This window comes from Erpetoichthys calabaricus, chromosome 4, assembly GCF_900747795.2.
Source record: "Erpetoichthys calabaricus chromosome 4, fErpCal1.3, whole genome shotgun sequence".
In the NCBI taxonomy this organism is placed as follows: Eukaryota; Metazoa; Chordata; class Cladistia; order Polypteriformes; family Polypteridae; genus Erpetoichthys; species Erpetoichthys calabaricus.
The window spans coordinates 270,715,209-270,740,403 of NC_041397.2; the positions used below are offsets into that span (position 1 = coordinate 270,715,209).

Sequence of the window (25,195 nt, forward strand, 5' to 3'; positions counted from 1 at the left end):
TATCTATCTATCTATCTATCTATCTATCTATCTATCTATCTATCTATCTATCTATCTATCTATACACAAAGCCAATGACAGGGAGCAGGATTCAAACCCACAATACTAGGGTGGAAACACTAATCACTGCACCACCTTGCTGCCCTATTAATACAGTATAAGTACAGCTGTCAAATGAACATCATAACTTATTAATATGAGCTAGGTTTTAATTTTAAAATTTCATTTACTCTAATGGAAGGTTCTACCTTTTACCCAGCCCTGATGGCTATCCGTGACCTTGAAATAGGATGAAACTAATTTAGCAAATGGTGGCAATATGATTAATGCCTCTGCCTTACAATCCTCTGGTCCTTGGTTCATATCCCAGCCCAGGCACCATCTGTTTGGAGTTTGGACATTCTTCCTTTGCCAGGGTAGGCTTTTCCCCATTTGCTCAGGTTTTTCTCATAAATCCCAGACATGATGAGCATGAAGGTTACTCTAAATTTGCGTAGTATATAGTAGAGGGTGAAATGTGGCATATCATAGACTGGTAACCTGTTCATGAATGGTTCCTGCGTTGTGTCTGTTCTTACTAAGATGAGCTCAATGTCCAGGGGATTCTGAGCTGGGTGAAGTAGATTTGCAAATGTATGGTTGAATAAGAAAGGACACGTGGTTGGAAAACCAAACGTTTCAAATGTAAATTAAGACTTTATCTTCTTTATTTTTTTATAACGCCCCTCTCAGGCAGCAACATCATGAAGCACTTTACTAAGCACACACATTTACAGGGACAAAAAATAATGATGATGGCTAATTAAGTATTAAAAAGTTTATGGAAAATGTATGGGAGCTCATTAATGTGCACAGACATCCACTGAGATACGGTAATCTCCTCCTCACAATATTTTTAACGGTTAGGAACACATTTTACCTTTAAATTGGACTGCCATGCAAACCAGTAAGCATGACCCCTTGTTCCAGCAATTTAGTGTCACTTACATCTGATTTATGTGTGCTTTCTGAGCCATTAATTTACAACTCTTATTATTATGGATATAGCCCATGTCACACATTGATGAATAGAGTTTGTATTTGGAGGTGCTGTGGTCATCTCCTTAGAAGAAATAAAAAATTATTCTGTCTGTCCTAAAGCATTTAAGGGATTTGTTATATACCCCTTTGGCATTTTTACAGTGAACAGGAAAATAATTTATTTAGCAAATGAAATTAACCATAAAAGATTAGGAGCTGGCATTGCCTTGAACTGGCACATTCTCAAACTCCCCTGGATCCCTCAGCAACTTGGTGTGAGCCTGTGTCCTTTGTGCTTGATGCTTCCAGGATAGATCACAGATCTCTATGCTTGAGAATGTTATGTAACATTATGTAATATAAGGAAGTTTTATGATTTTATAAAATATATAAAATAGTTTGGAAAGTGTTTGACATGTATTGAAAACTACATAATGGTAGTCTGTCCACAACAAGCGCTTTATCAGGTCATAGGAAGCCAGTGGACAATAAACTCTCCCAGGCTACTTGAGTTGTTATGCAAGTTGATTTGTGATGGCACTCATTATGAAAGGTGCTATAAAATGGCTTTAAGATACAGTACTTAGCTTGGATCTCTGTTTGACTTCATAGCAGTGTGACTTCTGCATTGGCCTTGCGTGGATTCCCCACATTGATGTGGGATTCTTCAATTGCCTTGCTCAACTGAGACACATGTCAATGAGTCAAATGATGTAAAATTAGAGGGAATGTCAGAGTGTCATGGACTGGCCTTTCATTCACTATTTCTGTGACAGGCTCAGGTTTCCCATCACACCAAGCGTGAGAAAACACGTTAAGCGGATGGCAGTAATTTACCATTTCAAAACATAAAGTATGGGGGCAGGCCAGTGAATACACATTACGACAAACTAAAGATGACTATGAGGAAACATTACAAAATGTCACCTATAATTTCATTTCACTTGAATTCAAAAATATTACAAACTTAACTACCCAGCTGCAAAATTTCCTTTTTTATGTATAACTAGGGGGTTCCCCCCTGCTTGCTTCGCTCGCCAACCCCCCCCGGCCTGAGCTACACGCCTGCCACTTCGCGTCTCTGCCACTCGCGTTGTGGAGAGGGGGGCTGAACACACCCCAAGGAGATGTGTTCGCTCCTCTGAAACCCCCTCTTAAACGGTGATACAATGGGAAACAAATACAGTTTTTTTTTATACCCCCTCTTTGCTCATTCAGCTGCTGGCGTGCTGCTGCTGCTGTGCCGCATGATCTGCATCTCACACGGTGCTTCGAACATTTAAGAGCCTGTACAGCAGCCGTCCTACTCTTTGTCTTTTATTTCCGGCCCCGGGCATGGTTAAATCTCCTGGCACTCTTGATTAAGTCTCATCTCTCAGGACATGAGTTCTTGATATTTTATAGTTTATAATTTAAAAACAGAATAAGAATCTGAAAATCTAATAACATCACATTAAAGTTTGATAAATTCTGAAAAAAATGATACCAAACATATATATGTAGGTTTTAAAATAAGCCTGATTTAAAGCATGAGAAAAAACGTCACATAAAATCGCTGCACAAAATCGTTGCACTTTTAAGCTTAGGATTTTATATATAGAGAGTATATATGTATTGGTAGATAGTCTTTAAATACATTTTAAAATGATCAATTTTCACACCTGTTTGATGAAATTCAGAGTTGCAAGGTATTAAATATTCATTCATTCATTTTTTTAACCCAGTTATCCCAATTCAGCTATTCGGTCTGAGATCCCAGTTATTTAAATTCAAGGTGTTGTATCTGAAAGATCTTTTTTTCATTCTTTCTGTTGCTGCAATTCTATTATCCCTTCAACCCTTCTGTACAATATGCCTTCATCCATTTTATGAAGCACTTAAACAAAATTTAAGCAAGTGGGATTTGGACTGGGATAAGGCAGGAACAAACCCCAGATGGGACACCAGTCCACAGTGGAGAGCATTCAAGGAAATCGAGGAAATCTCCATTGGCACGTGTACAAAGCCAGCTAGAAAATGAGGGATTATTTCTTGTAACAAATATCTGGGAAAAAGTTCATATAGTGAGAGAAGAAGAAGGATGTTTATCTTTTCTGTGGACTCTCTTCTTTAGTCCTTAAGCTTACCTTTTGGGGGTAGAGGTTTGTGGGGCTTACAATACTGCAGCGGCCAGTCATTACTTTCTTTCTATTAACTTACAACAGTATCCCCTACTCAAAAGTTATTGATTCCTACTCAAGGTGGGAAGTTTGGTGAGGCAGGCAGGTCTGGAGTATGGCTGAAGTCCACTAATATATTTTCTTCTGTTAACATGAAGCACTAGCACGTTGCTGCTGCAGGTTACTGGAATTTAAAAAAATGAATGGAAGATTGATAAAAAATGGTTATCAGGAAAAAAGGGGGAAGTAGGCAACAGGATGTGACTGTAAGGGCAGGTCTACCACCCCATTTATAGACAGAAATCCAGTTTTTTTTTCATTAGTGGTCCTTCTCATGTACTTTCAAAGTGTCAAACCTTTCATTGAATCTTCAAATCCAGCATTTTGCTTGTGAAATATATGTAATACTTGTGATTTAATAAAATATATTTCCATCTGCCACAAATCTGCACAAGCCTATATTCTTTTTAGGAGCCTCTGTAATGATTTCACTCATTCAAGATTATTTCCCTTCCACTTATCCTGGCATCATCTGCAAAAGCAACAAGCTTGTTATTTTCAGTATATTCTTATCCATGTATTTATATTAAAAAGAGTAGCAACTCATCTCTGATGGACACAACTTCATCCATCCATCCATTACCCAACCCGCTATATTCTAACTACAGGGTCACGGGGGTCTGCTGGAGCCAATCCCAGCCAACACAGGGCGCAAGGCAGGAAACAAACCCCGGACAGGGCGCAAGCCCACTGCAGGGACACAACTTCAATTTCACCAAATTCTGAAAAAGTTCCTCCTCCATAACCCTTTGCCAGTTTTGCACCTATTTACACACTGTACCTTGAATCCACACTTCTTTCAATTTTATCTCAAATCTCACATGTAGTAACTGTTACACACGTGCTCATGGGAGGCAGCTAAAGGACTCGAAAGAAGGTAATTCCCGGTCAGACCAAGGGCTGGCAGAGTGCACTGACCCTTTCTCTTTTTTCCCCCCACAGACCAAATGCAGGAAATTTCACCTGGGCCCTTGAACGTCACTTCCGGTTCTACCCTTGAAGACATCATTTCGTCCTTCCATCTTTAAAACCCACCATGTCTGTAACAAACCTCTGTTCTGTTTTGGACTCTTGTCTGTAAAGTCCATTTTTTTCGTAACCTTTTCGCTTTAGCAGCCAATTTCCAAGTATACGGGAGACTCCTCCACAACTTCTTTTTGTGTCAAGGCTCAATTCTTTATCACATAACTTAAAATCTTTCTGAAGTTCAAGATAAATAATTTTCAATTCATGTTTTTGATCAAGTGCATTTGTTGGGTCTTGTTGATTTCTCATTGATATTCCAGCTTATTAGTGAAACATGATCTCCACTGCCTAACCAATTTTTGGTTCCCAGAATAATCCTGCTAAAAACACCATATTATATGGTTAGCACAGCTCTAGAAAAATGAGTTTGGTTCTTAGCCCTGGTCTCCATCTCTGTGGGGCTTTTGTGTTCTTTTACTGTTTGTTTGCATTTTTACCAGCTCTGAATTGTCTCAATATAATTTTATTCACCTATTTTATATCTTTTTTGATATGAACTAACTAACTGAGTGTATGAGAAGTTTTGTCATGTAGCAACTTAAGTTTCTTGCAGTAGAAGGATAATCATCACCAATGAAAAGCAGTAGACAGTTGTGGTCTCAAGATTTGGTAATATATGGGAACTATTCCTTTAGTGTCATCAGAATGGAAGGGACAAAACAATCCTGTACACTTATAATAACAGAGGAACATATATAGTATGACGAAACATTTGGGCCGTCAAGCTCATTTGGTTAGTTAATATCTAAGCTGTTTCAAAATGTCATTCACGTACATTTTAAACATGATCATGTTTAACTCCTTGATTTGGCACCTTGTCTAAGATTCCCATGTTCCCATGAACCTTTGTGTGAAGAACTGCTTCCTGGATTCTGTTTTATCTGCAGTTCCAGTTAATTTTCACTTGCCCTAATGTCCTTGAGTAAGTGATTCACTATTTAACTGGAAGAACTCCGTTGGATCAATTTTAATGACACCTTTGAAAATTGTGAAGACCCAACTCTGCCTTCTGTGCTCAAGACTAAAGAGGTTTAATATCCTTTCCCATATGAAACCATTATTGCATAAAGATATCCACTCAACCACACTGCTGGTCTTTTTCTTGAAACACATTCTCATCTATCTTAGAACATTCACCATGCGGTCCTGGTCTTGTTTCTTTGGATTATCATTAATCTGGAACCTTCAAAAACACTGTCCTTCCTCTATGATTACATCTTGCCTGAAGATGGGGCATGAGTTGCCTCGAAAGCTTGCATATTGAAATCTTTTTAGTTAGCCAATATAAGGTGTCATTTTGCTTGACTTTTCACTACATTCATAATGGCTAACACGGTACAACACCCCAGTACTGAGAAATACACTATATAAATGTAATGAATTATTATTATTATTATTACTTCAAACATTGAGAAAAGCTGATAAACTATTTAAGAGAAGAATGCACCTGCAAGTTCTGTATTCCACTTGTTTTAATTGTATTCATTGTGAATTGATTCAAAGTGAAAATGTGCAGTCTTCTCAACAACTGCTTAATTCATGTCAGGATTATTAAAAAAAAAAAAGCCTTGCGTGGGGTGGATGGATGTTGCCCCATGTTATCCATAGCATGTAGCTGGGCCTGAGGGGGTAGGAGTCCCCCAAGGTATCTGGAGCGCGCACCCCTTCAGTAGAACAAATGACGCCTTTTTGTGTATATATACAGCAGACTTTTAAGTAAGACCCACCTGTTGGTGTACAGAGAGTGCACACTTTTACTTTTTTAAACATCCAGCAGGTAACAGCACCCATTCAGTATCATCAGAGTTCGATGACCTAAGGGGGGGGTTAAGGTCCCCGTCAAGGTCTGTAACTTTCATAAATGGTGCCACTCTACCAGTGGTCCAAGCCCTGTAAGAGCCACTAACTGGAGGTTAAAAATGATAAACTTCAAACATACTGTAAGCATTTTGAGTGTCGCTTTAAACTATTTCAAGATCAGTGATTACGAATATGATGTTTTTTTTGATTTCTGACCCTTTACTAGTCCTGCATGGACCACTATCAGAGGATGAAATTGACAAATTCCTATTACAATCCAGAATATTTACACTCTAAACATTTAAACTAAAGCACATTACATTTACATTTTCAAATATTTGAAGTAACTCTTCTTGTTTATTGTATACTTCTACCTCATGGAGTAAACCATCTCTTATGAACACCCCATATGAGGGTGGCATGCCCTCATTCGGAATTTTACTTTTTGAAAAACTCTATGTTGCATCTGATGACACTTTAATAGAGTGCCCACAATGAATGGTGCAATTCAGAATGATGACTAAATTAATGGCTAATCCCCGAGGCCTAGAGTTCTTCTCTGTGCCCATGGTTCCCTTATCATTCAAAATTAGCATTTAAAAGACAGGAAGTATGATAGAAGTTATCAAGTTCTGATGGTTATGGTCAGCTTTTGAAGATGTTAGATGATTGTTTTCAAACGTATAATGCATGTCCATTTCATCTTTGTGGGCAGGGTATTCACTTTATTTGTATTCAGTGTAATATGTGCATGAATATGTCGCAACTCTAAATTGGATTAAGTAGGTTTGATTATAGATAGAATGAACCTAATAATGATTTCATTGTGCAGTATTTAATGTACTATATAATGTATACTTGTGCTGTATGATACCAAAAATAATGCTGTACTCTTTACCAAATGGGAAGTTGTAAAATTTGATAGACTGCAACAACCAAATTGGTGTTTTTCCTTTTGTGTTTAGAATATGTAAAGCTAACCTAAGCAATAACTTCTCAGGTTAAGTTTATTGAACCTCAGTACTTCTTTTAATCTATTACCAGCCAGCTTGTATGCTAAAATTAATAAGAGAAAGCACAATACTGTCAGAAAGATAGAAAGATATGTCTTCTGGCTTGAACTGTAGGGTTATAGTTGAGAGATGCCGGCCACTGAATTCAAGAGCAGTAATGAGCCAGCAGGTTGGGAGGTGGCCTAGAGCAGCAAAGCACGATGTCTGCAAGTGGCAAGAGGGAGTTTAACAAGCAATAAAGTCCAGCCAACTGGCAACTAGCACCAGACGTTTACTGAATGAGGAGAGAAACTGAGAGGCAGGGGAAGAATTACAGCAGTGTGAGAGTAAAATTGTGTGTCGGAGGTTCTAAGACATGACCTGTTATTTGCCAATAGAAAAGAGACTTCTAGGCTGATGGAAGCTCATTATCTGGACTACTTCTATATATTGTTCAGCCACCAATATACAGACTATACTTTTTGAAATGGTTCTTTATTATTATTAATGCAGCATTCTGTAATTAATTATTTAGAAGGTATTCAACTATTCCTGGAATGCAAAGCTGGAGATAAATTTTAGACAACAGTTTTATTTTGGCACAGATACAGTACATCCTTCATATATGTGATTTTATATGTATATTTATATCTGTATATTCTCTATTCTCTCTATTCTATGCATATTCTCTTTCTGTTATTTCCTTTCCAAATTTCCTGGTGATGGTCATAGTTGCCACAAGGCAAGTTGGACTGATCAGACCTCCCTGTTTTAGTAACAAATAACCAATTTGACCAAAACACAAGTGATTAACAGAATGTAACATACTGTCTTGCTTTCTTAAACTATAGGCAACAAATTATAGGTGTGCATATTTAGATATTATATCCCTCCATCTATTTTCTTAACCTAATATTATATTATATTAGATTATATTATATTAGATTAGTTTAGATTAGGTTAGATTAGGTTGTTATTAATAATTATTTGCTAACATTTCTGTGTGTAATGAAGTATACAGTACACATCTGTATCCAATTTAATGGAATAGAATTTTATTACATTTGTTATAGAGAGATTACATTTATATTCACATTTATTCATTTGGCTACTTATTCTATTCAAAGCAAGCTGCAAAATGAAGTGTTTCAATTGCTACCATGTTTCTCTCAGTGAGGAACTAGCAGGCTGAATATGTCTTTGAGGACCAAAGAGACTGAGTGACAGTTGAACTGACAACACTTACTGTATGTTCAACAGTCCAGACAGATAGATATGGTAAAAGACAATATATAAATTAAAGGGAGACAGATAGATAGATAGATAGATAGATAGATAGATAGATAGATAGATAGATAGATAGATAGATAGATAGATAGATAGATAGATAGATAGATAGATAGATAGATAGATAGATAGAGATAATTTTATTATAAAAATTATTATGTTTCTGATTCCTCCCCTAGAAACATTTTTGGAAACTATCATATATCAGTTCCATCTATACATTGGTTATGTCTCTTTTGTTGTTTTCAGTCAGCCTCATTAATTTAATCAAAAACCTCATATATGTGCTTTAGATAGATAGATAAACGTATTGTTTTTATTCAAATAAAATTGTCCGTACCATAATAATTGCATATTAATGTGTTCACATATGTATATGTATACCAATGCATGTTTTTTTTTAAATTTTCCTTAGTATTAACATTATTAGATACCTGCCTTCAATTTAAAGAGTAAAAGTTTTCTTTTCATACACTTGTGTGTAATTAAAAAAAAAGATTAATAAATCTTCTGTTTAAGCATTAGTTTCAAACCAGTCTTCCCATTCCTGTGGACCACTGATAGACAGACATGACAGAATGGCACAGATCTGGAATTCCAGTTTTTTAATTGCACCCAGCCACTAGGCACCTGCCACAGAGAAACATGAGTTCTGCATGTAGAACTGGTGGCTTTTTAATTTAAGAACACTCTTCAGATTTTATTTGCAAACTATATATATTGTCTGACTTTGTGAGTACCGCAGATGGTGTAAGGTGAATAAATTTCTTTTGAATTCTAAAGTGTATCTAAACATATAATGATTGCATTCAGAAGGTGTGAGACATTCAAAACTTTATCTGCTTACAGTTCCAGCCCTGGCGCCGTTTTATTTTGAGTCCACTGGGAAACACACTAAACAAACTGTTTTCGATAATAGCCTTTTAGTGCTCCTTATTTTCTGTTTTCATCTCCAAACTGCATTACACTCCAAGCCTGCTTTCTTCATAAGTTGTAAACAAAGTGTAAAAAAAAAAAAACAGATATGCAGCATATGTGCGTTTCACCATTGCTAAATAGCACAACATCTTGGAAATCAATAGATCAATTGAAATTCCCCATAGTTTAAGAGCTTAGGTGACTGACAATCATGTCCGCACAATTTTACCTGACAAAACAAACACCTCTCTCTACCCCTACATGCCCAAATTCAATTTCATATAGCATCACCGCCACCATTGCCGTGATTTGTCCTGCATAATGCATGGGGATGACTTGGAGCATCTCTCCTCCAAAAAGGTCACTTTAATTTCTCCACTCGTGGGCTGAATGAGACTGACAGCCTCTTGACACTTGACAGGAGAAAAGGTTACAATAAAATAACAAAACTAAAAACAGGTCTCCACAGCCAGGATCTCCCAAACAGTGCAATCACTGCAGCTTTATTTAACGGCTCCAGTACTAGAATACACACACTCACACACACACACATGCACACCCTCACCCCTTGCCAAATAAAATAAAATGTAGAAAAAAATGAAAGGCCTGCAAGGGCCCCATTATCTTCAATCTCTATAGACACACATGAACACAAACATTCAAATCAGCACAGCGGCCAAATCCACCCCCCCGCCACAACCGCCCCCCTCACTGGTAAAAAAAAGAAATCCATGAGGGTCCTAACGAAAAGGAGGCCATCCCATTCTCAGGTTCTGTTGAGAGTTTTCAACAACAGACAGCAAAAAAAGATAATAATAATAATCCCTGGAAAAGTGTCTGAGCGCTTTCTAAGGAGCTCCATGGCCAGCACTAGCAGCAATAAGCACAGCACATTCAAGCAATCCAACTCCTGAATTAGCCCACCAATATAGCAGCAATGAAGAAATGCATACAAGCCCCTTACCTTTTTGGTGGCTGTTGTTGCAGCTCCAAAAAATTCTACAGCCTCATATTGTTTTGTTTTGTGTTTTTTCTTTTCTTTCTTTTTTTTTTTTTTTTTTTTTTTTTTCTTCTGAGGGGTTAAAAAAAAAGTGCACACATCCACACAAAGACCCTTTTCCCTGCAATCCCTGGCCCCCTTAGCATCAAGACACTAGGACAACATCAAAGCAACTTGGGGGGAACACTTGAGGGGCCTATTGTCTGGTCTGGTCTGATCCGTTTTTCTTGCGCTTCCCCCTCCCAGCACTGCTCTACTTGGTATGGCCCGGCATTCATGCCAAGCAGCTTTCACACATGGAAGGGAAGCTTGTCTCAAGCAATTGCTGACAAGCCACAAACAAGACAGCCTCCCCAGCACACCCCCCACCTCCCTTCCCCTCTCCACCTCTCCTCTCTCATTCCCTCCCTCCGTCTCCTTCAGAATGTGAGACTCCCTAACTCTCCTGACATGCAGGCAATGAGTCTGGCCTCACGGCTCCCCACTGCCCCAGGCTTTGGGCTGTAAACACACAGACTACAGCTTGTCGGTGGGAGCTCACAGCTAGAGCCTGAGCAGTAGAGAAAAGAAAAGGAAAGAAACAGACGGAGGAGAGGAGAGGAGAGGAGAGGAGATAGGGGGGTGGGGTGGGACAGTTCCTTCGTGAGACTCCTTCCTTAAACGGGGTGTGAGGGGAGGGAGACAGAGAGAGTGAAGGAGCAATCGAAGAAGAGAGGTGGGGGTTGGTGGCGGTTAGGGAACAATAAAACCAGAAGCTCTTAAGACACATAAGTTTCTCGCCGTGATTTTGCTTTTAACCTTTTGATGGCTGATTTTCTGTCCCTCCTTCCTCGTGCCTGTTGCTTTTTACTGTGAGAAGCAGCAATTGCTTTACAGAGATGAAGAAGTCGGAGACCGTGGGGTGAAAACAATGGCATTAAAGTACAACACCTGTATCGATCAGTCAGATAAGAATGAAATGACAACCCATCAGTCCAGTTTCAAGCCCGTGTAATTCAAATCATGGTCATGGGGACCAGAGCATATGTCAAAAGTGATGCAAAGCAGGAAGCTACTTTGACTAAGGGTGACAGTCCAACACATGTCACACACACACTCATGCCAAGCCAATTTATGTTATTGTTATTATTTCTGGATATCTTTGAGCAAATGTCCTCTCAAATCTCAAGAGTTATATTAGATTAGTGGAAGCCATGTGCATTAATGTGAATGTGGGTGATTCTGAGTGTTTTCCTCAGTAGAGTGATGTCTTGTCCAGAGTTGGCACCCCACCTTTTGCTGAGGTTTTTTGCAAACATGAGCTGAAATTTTGTGTCCAGAAAATGGTTGGGTGCATTCATGTGTGTTTGAGCATATTAGGAAGCATTTGCCTAGCTGATTATCTTCATTACTGCATATTTATCACAATGAAGCTGGTTGAATGGAAGTTGTAAATTGATTCATTGATACATTTTATTAATAAAAAAAACTTTCCAATGCTCAAAAAGCTAAATAGAAGGGTATATGAGAGAAAAAAATGAAATAATGTTTGTCATTTTTTCAAAAGTATGGTGAAAGGTAATTTATACTTATAAAATGCTAAGGTCTGTCTGTCTGTCAAACGATTACTTGCAAGCTACCAGACAGAACCTCAGTGTTGATCTTGATCGAAAGCTTACAACCCAGTAAGTACTGGCATTGCAAAAAATGTGAGGTAGCGGCAACCAAGCCAAATTGACCTACACTCATGGGTTTCTTATGGTAAAGCAATAGGTGAATTAAGCGACATGGTGGAAAGAAAGAGAAGACCAGCATGTTCTGCTGACCATTAAGCAATTGAGCCAGTGACATGATGAGGAAGGCCATAATAGGAAGAAGATAAACAATAAAAGCTGCTGAACATCAAGTACAGGATACAGAATGCGATAATGAGAAAAACAGAGACATATATAAAACATGGTGTCTACTGTATTTACAATCCCCCAGAATAAGGTACATACAAGTTCAATTTAAGTTTAGTGTTTATTGATCATCGAACGTGACAAAGAACTCAGTAGTATGAATAAGTAAAAATAAGAACGTCAAAATTTGATGAGCCCTGCGGTTGGCTGGCGCCCTGCCCGGGGTTTGTTTCCTGCCTTGTGCCCTGTGTTGGCTGGGATTGGCTCCAGTGGACCCCCGTGACCCTGTAGTTAGGATATAGCAGGTTTGATAATGGATGGATAGATGAAAATTTGATGAGCATCAACACGTTAAAAAAGGCGCTTAACATAGATCAATTAAGCAGCTTTGCCAAAATTGAACGGTACAGTTGCTCTATATGAACCACCTTTATTTTAGGTCCATATACACTGGTGAATGAACAAATCTCAGGTTGTACCAACCTTGGCAAAATGAACTTAATTCATGTGTTTCTTAACAGCAAACTGATCAAGAATGTGACATGAAAGAAAGATAAACAACAGTGAGGACAACATCTGCCAAGTGGGAAATTGCAAAAACTAATTACACGATAGGAAGATGAATGATAGCTGCGGCACCTGCTTGCTGTCAAGTACATACAGCACATCAAACTGCTGGTACTCACAAACTACTGGGACTAGGACCCTGATCTTGGCCTTAATGGAAGGCTTATGATCTGATCATTTCTAGAAAGCTCACTGCAACCTTGGAAAAGCAGAGGGTAAGCAAAGTAGTGCCATCTGCTAAATGTCTTACTGGTGGGCAGAAAAGTTTATTGCAATAAAAGGTTGACCCTTACAAGCCCATTTATTGAAAATCAGGATACATTACATACACCTTATGAATTCATAATTAGGCAAAAAAATTCCATAATAGGAAGAAGTAAAAAGAAGAGTAGTGGCATCTGTGAAGATATATTTTTTCATGATGAAAACAAAACACTCTCTTGTCAAAACAGAATAGTTGATCTATCTATCTATCTACTTGCCTGTCTGACAGTTTTTAATTTATATAATTCATCTTACCTTTTACTCTATCTATCTGGCCTAAAGGTGAAGCCACTGGACTTTTAAACATACGTTTTGCCCGTTCAGTTGTCACTGACTCCCTACAATCCTCAAAGACGTATTTAACCTACTAGTTCCTAACCGAAGAAAAAATGGTAGCAATCGAAACACTTAGTTTGCAGGTCTCTTTCAAAAAATAAAAACCTAATTAAATAAATGTAGCCATACATTAAATGTAATCTCTCCAAATACATCATCAAATGTACAGAATAGAAGTATTTCATGGCATACTTGTACAGATTCTTCATGTGTGTAGTCATTCATTCATTGTTTTTTTCCCGACTTACTCACATTATTGGTGACTCTGAGGGGATGGAGCCTAGCACAGCAGCATATGAGATGCCTGTTTTTGTTTGGCAGGTGAAATCACTACCAAAGTATGTTTTACAAAATTGGTTTTATTTTAAAAATTACAATAAATCTCAATCACAATTTTAAGGAAGTGTTTCTTATAAAACAAAAATATTAAAAATGTTTAGCAACTGTACCTCTCTGCACAATGCAAACTTATATAAATAAGGGTGATCAGTCATAACCAAATACAAAGTTTTTCTGTCTGAAAAGAACAATAGACAAATGGAACAAATTAGTAGTAGTGTGCTGGAGAGTAGAACTTTAGGGACCTTCATATATCGATATTTATTATTTCTAGGTGACTAGGATGGGCAAGCTGGTTGGACTGAATGGCCTGATATCATCACAAATCATTAATTATTAATACATATACATTATATAAAATCTACTATATCAGCGGTTCTCAAACTGTGAAGTAACAAAAAAGGGGGTGCAAAGATGTGAAAAAAAGAAAACAAGAACCAAAACAAATTAGCTTAAACTACATTCTGATACTAGAAAAATAATAATAGAGTTAGATAAATGTTGATAAAAGTTAAGTAGGTATAATAAAATATGCACCTATGATATATCATTAATTAAAAAAGAACAAATTGGTATTAGTGGGCTCCTTTCAAAAAAACGTTAAGGGGTGCAATTAAAACTTTTATGAAAACTCAAGTCGCAAATATTTTAAGGTTGAGAAATGCTGTACTATATGAAAATACACCACTGTCAGTTTGTGTGTGTGTCTGTGTGTGTATATATGTGATTTGAGTCCCTCCAAACAATCTGATTTTGGTTTGAAGGGTCAGTTTGTTTATGGTTGCTCAGTGGGGTGGATGGCACAATACTTCAGGGGTGCAAACTTCAATTCCTGACTGTGACCATTTTTTTTTTATTTAAATGAAGCATTTCAACAATAACAAAGCTAATAACCTACCAAGTGACATTGGCTCAATAAATATGAGGCACAGCCGGGTCACTTTCAAAGACAGGATGTAGGAATATGAATGATGTTTTTTCACAGGAGTAATGGGGGCCTGCTTACCGTTGGTTGAAGTTAAAAAATGGACAGGAGGCAATCAAGACACCTGGAGATTACAAGACTCTGAAAAGCAGGCTTTCTTTTAATGTGCTCAAGAGAGGAAGCACTGGGCAAGAGAAGTTGAGACACACGAGAATACCGAGGAGGAGAAACGCTGATAGTATATGTAGGCCAAGAGATATCCAATATAAAATATTTTTCAATTTATTCTATTACCTGTCTTCAACAGAGCTGGTGGTAAAATAGTTAATTTGGAATTAAAGGCTGGTGTATAGCTGTATCTGTGAAAAAGGTTACTCATACTCATTCAAGCTGTCCCATAGTGAACTAAATTCCTGATAAAATTTTAACAATCCATGGCCTCTTAGACAGTTGGAATTTTAATTTGTCACATATGCAGTATTTAAAAATAATTTCTTCAACATGTTTTAAATTTTTTTATTGTCATACATTATAAAAATACTTACAATAATATACCCGCTTATGGTTCATCCGGCTTTAAAATTAAATATAAAGAATCTCAAATAAGGCAACTCATTTAAATTAAACCAGTCTCATTTATCAATTGATATTCAGTCTCACATACTTTAATAATCTGCATAATTGTTATCATTCTCAACCATATTAATTGCAACAATAATTAGCTAAGTAAGAATAATCTTTAAAAGTAATTTGAAAACCTCATTCTCTTACCAGTAACTAATAAGTAATTCATAATACATAATAACTGAAAAAAATCTCTTAAAATAAGCAGAACAGAAAATTTGAATAAATATAGGTTCGCCTGAAATTTCCATGTACTCATCCCATTTTGAAGATGAAATCAAGGCTGAATAAAGTTTAATAATTCAGAGTGATCACCCTCAACCAAAGGGACAGCATTTAATTCCTGCTCACCAAAGACATGTGTCTCCTATGTACTGTATGTGCAGCTAGCCATATGATTTTTCTAAGCTTTACAGTCAAACTATTAAGTGCATTGGCCTTCTCAGTCTCTGGATCAAACTGAGCATTTCGTGGGAAAATTGCATTTTTTAGTAAATAGTGTTAGCTGAGAATTATAACCAGTGTCACAACTGACATCTCCAAATTTTACCATCCTTGGTATCAAAAGTATGGCCAAAAATTAAATGACAGCACAAGAATGGCAGGTTATGAGATTAACTGGCACCCCACCATTGATGATGGGAAGGTCACTAAAATACACAAATGGGATTGCTTGAAGTTTGGAAAACAGCTCTGAGATGCACTTTGTTAGAAATACTAACTTTTTCACATCTTCTCTCATAGCCAACACAACACTTTATGTGTTACAGCCAGGATAACACCCCCAAAATACACAAAAGACATGTTGTTGATTCACACCTGGAATGAAGTTCAAGGCTTTGCATTGTCAGAAAATGGAATTAAATGACTTGGAGTATAGAAAAACAACTTGTCTCTAGTGATGAGGATGGGATGCTGGCTACCTCACTTATGCAACCAATGTCACAGCCAGCTGCTTCATCTTTTCAGCCACTTTTGGAGGATAGGGACATTGTTACACAAAATCCAAATTTACCCCGAGTCTTACAGCCCAAGCAGTCATGTCCCATTTTTCCCAATTCTGCTTTAAATCCACTTTTACCTGGAAGGTTCACTCCAACACCTGCTGATCTGCCAACCCACTTTGACAAGTCTATTGTTGCTGTTGCTCAGACTTCTTGGGTCCTGCCTGTTTACGGGACTCGGTGATCATCTTTTGTACATAGTTAAGGCATTTTTTTTGTGGGGGTGGGGGAGATGTGATGGGAGGGTCATTAAAATACACAACTGGGATTGCCTCATGACTGGTAGACATTTCTGGGATGGGCTTTGTAAGAAAGAGGAACTTGTATTACGTCTTCTTTCATAGTCAACACAGTGTGTTTCATCCAGGGTCCCCCACCCCCAGTCTGTTTTTCTCATTTTATATGTTAATATTGTTGATCATTTAGTTTCATTATGACTAAATATGTTTTTCCATGCACCTTGTGGATAGATCCCAATAAGCAGTGTCACCTGCTCATCACCATCAAGGGTCTGCCCTGAACCTTATAAAGGCTGAGGAAAACACAAGGTCCTTTGTGATTCATTGAATGTACTTGTTGGATAAAGTGCGGTTAGTGATATTTTGGGGCATTTGTGAATTACCTGGATTTTTGACCATTTTGCTTTGTTTTTGACGTTACTACTGGATTGTACTTTGTATGTCTTGGATTGCTTAGTTAATTGCAGGCAGCTCCTGCTGTATCTTATGTGCTCTTCAGATCTTCATTGTTATCAAACATCATTTTGATTAATAAATATTTTATTTATAAAGATCCTGAGCTTATCCTTTCCTGACTAGCAATGATTTGATGGCCCCCAACTCCAATTGTATTTTTGAGGTTTTTTGGGACTGTGCTTGCGAGGTTCTCATCAAGTTCATAACAACACTGCACGGGGCTACCTTGAACCCTGTTCTGCTAGGATAGACTCCAGTTCCCGCCAGCCATGAACTGGATTAAGCAGCTATTAGAAGGAATGACTAAATGCCAGAGAAAAATGTTTAAAGACCAGTAAGCAGGAACAAATCATAAGACTGAAACCTAGGAAAGGTGGATGACAGCATTATTTTCGTTATTATAGTTATTGTTCTTCTTTTTATTATTACTGCATAAGGGAGACCTGTTGAAGTTTTTAATTGCCGCTATTGCAAAATAGTTTAGATTTTTTTCATATCCCTTCTCATGTGTATGAATATATTTTCTCAATGCTTCAAAATAAGTTATTGTGTAGGTTGCCATGGTGACCTCTTTTTTTTACAAGATCTTTCTTGATGCAAAGATAGCAACTTCTGAAAAATTAATATTGCTTGCGCAAATTTTTAAACTGTGAATATAAATAATATTTGAACCAAAAAGCCAAATATTTTTGTTTATTTGAGACTGTATGTACAGTATATGTTTAAATTAGGCTAATATTTAGTGTGTTTCTGATGATACACTGCTAAATTTCTCCCACTCATGCTTCCTCCCCAAATAGTTAAAGAAGGTAATATGTTAATTGTTCAAAGTTTAAAGTAGTTTTTTTTTTCCCCAAATTGCACATATATAGCTGCATGTAAGCTGAATTATTGATTTCATTAAATCACAGAAATGTAGACCATTGTATCACATTATGCCATTAACTAAGTATAGTTTTAATAGTTAAATGATAATCAATCAATATTTAAGTTATGAGGCTCCTTCTATGATGAATGCGTCATATATTGGAACCAAATCTTTCCTACCAGATGAGCAATTCATGAATGGCACAGTTGTTGTGTTGCTGCCTTACATTCACTTACCTGGCTGATGCAAGTATCCAAGGAAGCAATGGAGATACAATTGGATGGACTTCTTTTGCTTTTCTAATTGGCACACAGACAGGTGAAGTGACTTACTCATGGTCACACAGTATCAGTTGGCACTTGAACCCACAACCTTAGGGTTTGAAATCCAAAGCCTTTACCACTATGCCACACTGCCTTCTTATGTGGAAAGCAGATCCAGTTTTACATGCTCCCTGTGTAGATTTTACATGTTACCCACGTGGGATTACTCCCACAATCCAAAGATATGCAGGTTAGGTAGATTGACAATGCTAAATGGGCAGAGTGTGTAAACCCTATGACGGACAAGTGTCCTGACAGGAATTGTTCCTGCCTTGTGCTAGCTTCCCCATGACCCTGTTCTGGATAAGTAGGCTTGGAAGATGGATGGATGAACAATCAATTTTCAGCACATGGTAATAAATATGTACAGTCCAGTAACAATTTTGGGTTGCCAGGTTACAAAAAGGTAAAAATAAAATTAGTTTATTAAATCCTGGAATAAAAGCAGTGAAATGCACTTGAAAAGTAGCGGGTGTGCCTCTTCAGTGTGAACCGTGGATTAATGGGTGAGGTAGTGAGTCTGTGGGATAGTGAGAAGGTCATGATTTGAAGATCTCGGGCGCCTCATAAGTTATTTGAGTTAAGCTGCCTAGACAGGACATTTTAGGCATTTGAATTTGACAGTTTTGAAGCTGGTTCTAATAAGCCAGCACTTTCTGCTGAGCTGAGGGTGATGTGGTCACTGAATCTGGTTTGACTCAAGTAGAAATATTTTAAAGCTCATCTAGTCTGCTAATACTTTATACAAGAATACCATTTAAAATTGCACTTCTGCAACACTGCTCAGAACACAGACTTAACAAAGTACTTTAGATTATTTTGAAAATGATAGAATGAAGTTTAGTCTGTGGGTTTAAATGTCATGCCAATGTCAAGTACAAGATTCTAAGGGCCAGTCAGAGATTGATGGGATTAATGTGGCGGTTAGAATCTGAGAGTCACAGAGAAAGTGTTGTTCTAAAGATGCTACAAGATGCATTTTGGTTTTGCTTGTAATTAACCTTCGGAAACTGAATCAAAACCAGCATCTTGAAACACAGCCCAGCCACTTGTAGGGTGAAGTTCTCTCAATGTCTACAAGGCATTTTCTTCAGGTAGTTTGGTTTTCTCTTACACCCCAAACAGGTTCAGGACAGGTCAGTTGTGATTGTCGGTGTATCCTTGAGAGTTTCCTGTCATCGATTGGCAGTCTCTTTAAACCCCTTTCTACCAAGTTAATCTCTGGCCCCCACAACTCTTAAATGGAATAAACAGATTTGAACATTTACAGTAGTGTTAGTTTCAAATGTGAAAGATATTGGTATTTGTTGAATCTCCACCTTACTCAGTACTACAAAGATAATGCACTCTGAGACCCACTTTCTCAGATACGGACAATCTGGTGTCATAGGAAGACCAAGCATACTCCATAAGATAGGCACTTTTGTTGATTTTTAAATTGTACCACTACACTCCTTTTCAGAAAGAGATTTTTTATAAAGTAATTCTTCTAAAATTCCTAAGCCTTATCCTATTCACTGAAAAAATTTTCATTAATCTTTCAGTTATTTTTTTCTGGATAGCAGCAGATAAATACAGTTTAGAAGCTTTTGAAGGTTACCTGATGAAGTATTTCATATCCATATCCACTGGACATACATTCATATAAACTTTTTGTCTCAGTTGCTTTATTAGTAACATTACTTAAAAACTCTAGAAGTTTAAAATATTGCAACAGACTGGCCTTCTAATCATTATCTAAAAAAAAACTTCATTAAAAGTGTGATTGAACAAATAATTAAATTAATTGAACTGATTGAGAAACTACAGGTTTTGAGGCCTTCAGAGATTGAAATTCAATACCTCTATACTGAAGTGTTGTAGCACCTTAATTAATTATGCTGACTTGGCTCTAGGTTGAACAAAAATAAAATCGTACATAAAGATGTTGTTTTTTTGGTTCAATCAATTTACAGCCAAAATTGTCTCTTGTGAGGTTTTGTGGTGGGACTTTAAATTTCTTGGAATGACACAAGGGAATTCTACAGTTGGTTATATTGGAAGTGGCCAAGAGCATGGAAACACCCCTTATGAGGTCTTTAAATAAGGTAAAGGATTACCGTATTGCATAATAGAAGCTCATATTATCTAATTCATGGCATAGCAAATTCTGGAATTCTGCATGAGGAATTTTGCCCAGGTCATTCACAAGAATACAAGGTAACATCTTTTCCAGGATCTACTATAAACGCTCAATTGAGTTCAGATCAGGCTATTAATCAGTTTTTAAAAACCCTGGCAACTACATATATTTTTGAATATATTAACACTCCAAAACAAACCACTCTTGCTAATTACAGAGAAAGCTACTACATGGGATGAAGAGTGCTATAAAGAGTAATATGTATTGACTATCCTACCAAAGGGGATGAGTACATGCCTACAACATAACAACTATAAACCTTACACTACTGAGACTTCACTACTGGAGCCAAGCACTAAAGACTTTAAGTGTCTGCACTATACAAATATCTAACATCCACACTAATTTATTTGTAGACAACAGACGGAACAATGATTCAGACTAGGTAAGATTCTTTCCACTGCTGGTCATCCCACTGCTTGTTTGCTTTTCACTGCTGCACTCAAAATACACTGTGGTAAACATAATGGATGAGGAGTTCAATGTCAAAATTATAATTAACCTCTCTCTCAATGAATAATTCATATGTTGAGCTCTCTTCATGGATGAAGATCCAGGGAAACATGATCTTATACTCTCATATTTTGTAGACTCCCCAAGAATCTAGTCAGAATTATAGTCATTAAACCCTGCCTTGAACCATTCCAGAAGTGCTGCTTTCCATGTATTCTACATTTGTTATTTGTGTTCTGAAAGTGTTGGCCCTCATATTAATCACTTCTTACGGGTGGCAGGCTTAATTTCCACCATGAATTCCACCTAATGGCAAGATGGTAGATGCAAGATGCTAAACTCTCCATATAATTCCAGTGCCCTGGTGCAAATTGAAACAATTGGGCATACTACTTCGCTAAATTTAAAACTTCTCATTTACACTATCTTCACAAACAGGGAAGCAGTGGCGTAGCTAGAGTTCATGCCACTCGGGGCGTAATGGTGCTTCAATTTATCGCCCTCCAACATGTCTGAATAAGTTAACCTATTTAAATATAAAATTAAAATGTCATATAGAGAAAAATTAAGATAAATTTTGCATAGATTTATTCATATATAGAGAAACAGCAATCATTTTTCACATATAATTATTTATAAGCATCAACTAGACAAGAATATATTATAGACGCACTGATAAGCCGTGTTCTAATTATTAGTTTAATATAATTACACTGCAAAAACCAGAACCGGTGTAGTGTACAAGTGATAGGTGGGGATGTTTTCTGCACATGGCAAGAACACATTCAGATTGATAACGAAACAAAATTATAAATTGTAAATTAGTTGTTTATCTTCCTAGAAATTATTATCGGTGTAATGTTTATGTATATTTTTGTTATTGCCTCATAAATTTCAACTGTTGTGTCTGATGCTGTCACAGGACAGTCTGAAAATTATTTTTGAAGCATTTGTGGATAAAAATCTGAGAATTTTACTTTTTTCATTCTTGAGTGATATTTTTCTGAACCCTGCTGCTTACACACAAATTGTACTGAGTCTTTTGGCAAATAATGCCGCCCCCAAAAATGTGCCACCCGGGGCGGACTGCCCCCTCTGCCCGCCCCTAGCTGCACCACTGCAGGGAAGCTGCCCCAAAGGCAGTCCCCCCCTCCCAAAAACACACGCATATACATATATATATATTATACAGTATATTGTCATATTGTCACACGTGCTCATGGGAGGCAACTGAAGGGCTCAAAAAGGGATAATTCCATGCTGGTCCAGAGGGTGTGAGTGCACTGATTCTTCCTTTTTCATCTCCAGACCAACCACGGGAAATCCAACTTTGGGCCTGATGACATCATTACCGGTTCCGGCCCAGGAGACATCACTTCTGGTTCCTGCCAGAATTATATAATTTTCTCCTGCCTGACTTTAAAATCGCCATGTTTTCTCTGTTTGGACTGCTTTGTTTTGGATTGATGTCTGTCAAGACCTTTTCATTTATCGAACCAAACCCTCATCTTTGGCAGCCTATTTCAAGTATAGAGGCGGCTACTCCCAAATCTTTTCCTGTGTTGTGTGAATCTTTTTACATTATATAAATTAGAGTGTTGCGATAATGTATTTGCCCATTCCTGACTTCCTCTATTTTTACTGTCAAAAAGTAATCACCACCCTAAACTTAATACTTCAGCAGCAACAACTGCAATGAAATGCTTCCAGTAACAGGAGATCAGTCCGTGGCATCCTTGCATAGGCATTTTGGCCCATCCCTTCCCTACAGAATTGTTTTAATTCAGCTACATTGGCGAGTTTTTAACTATACATTTCCCATTTAAGATCAAGCCACAACATCTCAAAGAGGTTCAAATCTGCCCTTTGACTAGGCCACTCTAACCTTTAATTTTGTCTTTTCATCAGCAGTTCACAGGCGGACTTGCTCTTGTCCTTCGTATTGTTGTCCTGCTGCATAATCCAATTTTGACTAAGCTTCAGATCACACACTGACGACTGGACATTTTCCTTCAGTACTTTCTGGTAAAGAACTGAATTCATGCTTACTTCAGTTATGGCATGTCACCCAGGCTCTGAAGCAGCAAATCATCCCCACAGCATTACACTACTACCACCATATCTGACTGTGGCATAATGTTCTTTTAGTAGAAAGCTGTGTTGGTTTTATGCTATATGTACCCATGTCTTCCAAACAATTCTACTTTTTCATTCATTAGTCCACAAAACATTATCCCAAAAGTTTTTGGGGTAATAAAGGCAAATTTAATAAAGAAAAATGTTAGAGGAGTCTTTTTTTTGCCTTGAAACTTTCCCATAAATACCATTTTTGCTCAGTGTCTGTATAATGGTGGAATCAAGAATGCTGACATTAACTGAACTGAGAGAGATCTTCAGTTACTTAAATGTTTGTTTGGGTTTTTTTTCTGTGACTTCCCAGATGAGTTTTCTATTAGCTCTTTGAGTGATTTTGCTGTGCAGGCCACTCCTGGGAAGATTTACCACAATTCCAAGTTTTCTCCATTTGGAGATGATGGCTCTGACAGTGGTTCGCTGGAGTCACAAGGTTTTAGAGATTGCTTTGTAACCTTTCCTGACTGATATAGTTGAGTAACGTTCTTTAACAAGTCTTCTGGAATTCATTTTGATCGAGGCACAGTGTGAGACATTTTAGCCAAGTTCATATTGCTGGTAAAGGTTCCGTTGAAGTGATGTTTAGATTCAAAAGGGGCTAGCTGCAATCAAGTTTGGGTGAGTCTAGTTTATTTAAACCTTTTGTCATTTACATTTGATGATTGAGTTACTGAGGGGGCAATTACTGTTTCTCATGGGTGAAGCAGGTGTTGGTGAATAGGTTTTCCCCTCAAAAAAAAAATCAAATGATCATATGATCATTATGTTTACTCAGGATGCTGTTTATATTAAAGAAAACTTGTTTGGAGATCAGAAACAGGTAAGTGTTATGAATAAACAAAATAGAGGGAATCAGGAAATGGGCTAATGCTTTTTCGCTGTACAGTATATAGATTGATAGATTGTTATTAACGTCACTCAAAGCAAAGTATTTTAAAAGGATAAATTGCAGCTCAAGGTCAGGAACATGCCAATGTGAAAACCAACAATGAAAGTGCAAGAAAACTATTAAACTATTGTCTAAAACTCTTCTTAACAAACCCTTGTAATACCATCCATAAAATAATGAAAGAAAAAAAAACAAAATTTGGTCTTTTAATTTATGTTACCAGAAATTATTACCTTACCTTATTTTTAGCTGTAAATGAAGAGTTTCATCGTAAATTCTCCATATTCATTTTAGACTTTTGTGAAAGTGAACAAATTTTGCAGAGAATACGCACAATATAAAATGTAGCAAATTCATATAATCTATCGGGAAATATTCCATTTTTAAAATTTTTCATTTTTCAGAATGGTGGGGGGCAAAATATAACATCCAGTTTTTTTTTCACAAAACTACTATATGTACCTACATTAGCAAGGAAAACAGGTAAAACATTATTTTAATAAAATACTAAAAATACTACAAAACAATGTACCAAAATATCAAAGGAAAAAACAAGCAAGAGGCACAAGCAAAGAAACACACAGCAAAAAAAGATCATCACATGCAGTTACACAAAAGATCACCCAAAAGCTTACAAGTAATTCATTTAGAACATAAAGACGCTGAGCCTGACACTTACAGCACAATACACTGAAATGTATTGTACACTGAATTGTCAGTATCTGGAAAATTGATTATTTCCAGAACATCATAAATCTTTTAGAACATTTCAAAAATTTCCCTATTAATTATGTACATTTACAACACATGATGCAAAATCTCCACATACAGTGACCACATTTCAGTGTGGAGCGTAAGAGTTCCAACATAGACGGCATGAACTCTGAAGAATAAACCAAGTTCTGAACAGAATTTCATAAAAGCTGACAGCACATCCATTGCAACTTGGCATTTCTAAACCTTAAACTCTGCAGATTGAGTGTGCTCACAAGCTTTGCTGTCTTCTCAAACAGTGAAGCCTCACACAGACGTTTTGGATGTTTGGAATGCCCTAATTGGCTGAACGTATACGTAATGCTTTGTACGAGTTCTGAAATGAAAGTGTGAATCTTAACACGCTTGTCACTTGAATAAGACATGTATTCCTAAAATATCATTGAAGTATCATTCCGGTGTAGCACTCGTGATTGATTATCTTTATAGACCATCTTGGATCAAGAATTATGACTCAACAGGCAATGATTAACATGCACAACACCTCTTATAGATTGAAAGTTGTCAGTTAATCATCTGTGCAAACATTTGCCAGAGTACATGGCATCGACAAACAATTTAACTATGTCTAATATTAAACACTAACTGTGGTATAAACATTTCTATATACAACACTAAACAAAAGAATGCTTAAACTCCAATACTAACAGAAAGTAAATATTTATAGCTACGCACAT

General features: G+C 37.1%; 1 protein-coding gene across 2 annotated transcripts in view; it reads right to left on the reverse strand.

Annotated features, from left to right (window-relative positions):
* The window catches only part of bcl9 (BCL9 transcription coactivator), a 554,068-nt gene extending 543,454 nt beyond the window's left edge, over positions 1–10,614 (reverse strand). For both annotated transcript variants that reach the window (XM_051926204.1, XM_028800792.2), the window contains exon 1: positions 10,227–10,614. The gene's annotated coding sequence lies outside the window, so the exon portion shown is untranslated. The remainder of the gene's footprint in view (positions 1–10,226) is intronic.
* Positions 10,615–25,195: the final 14,581 nt, after the last annotated feature.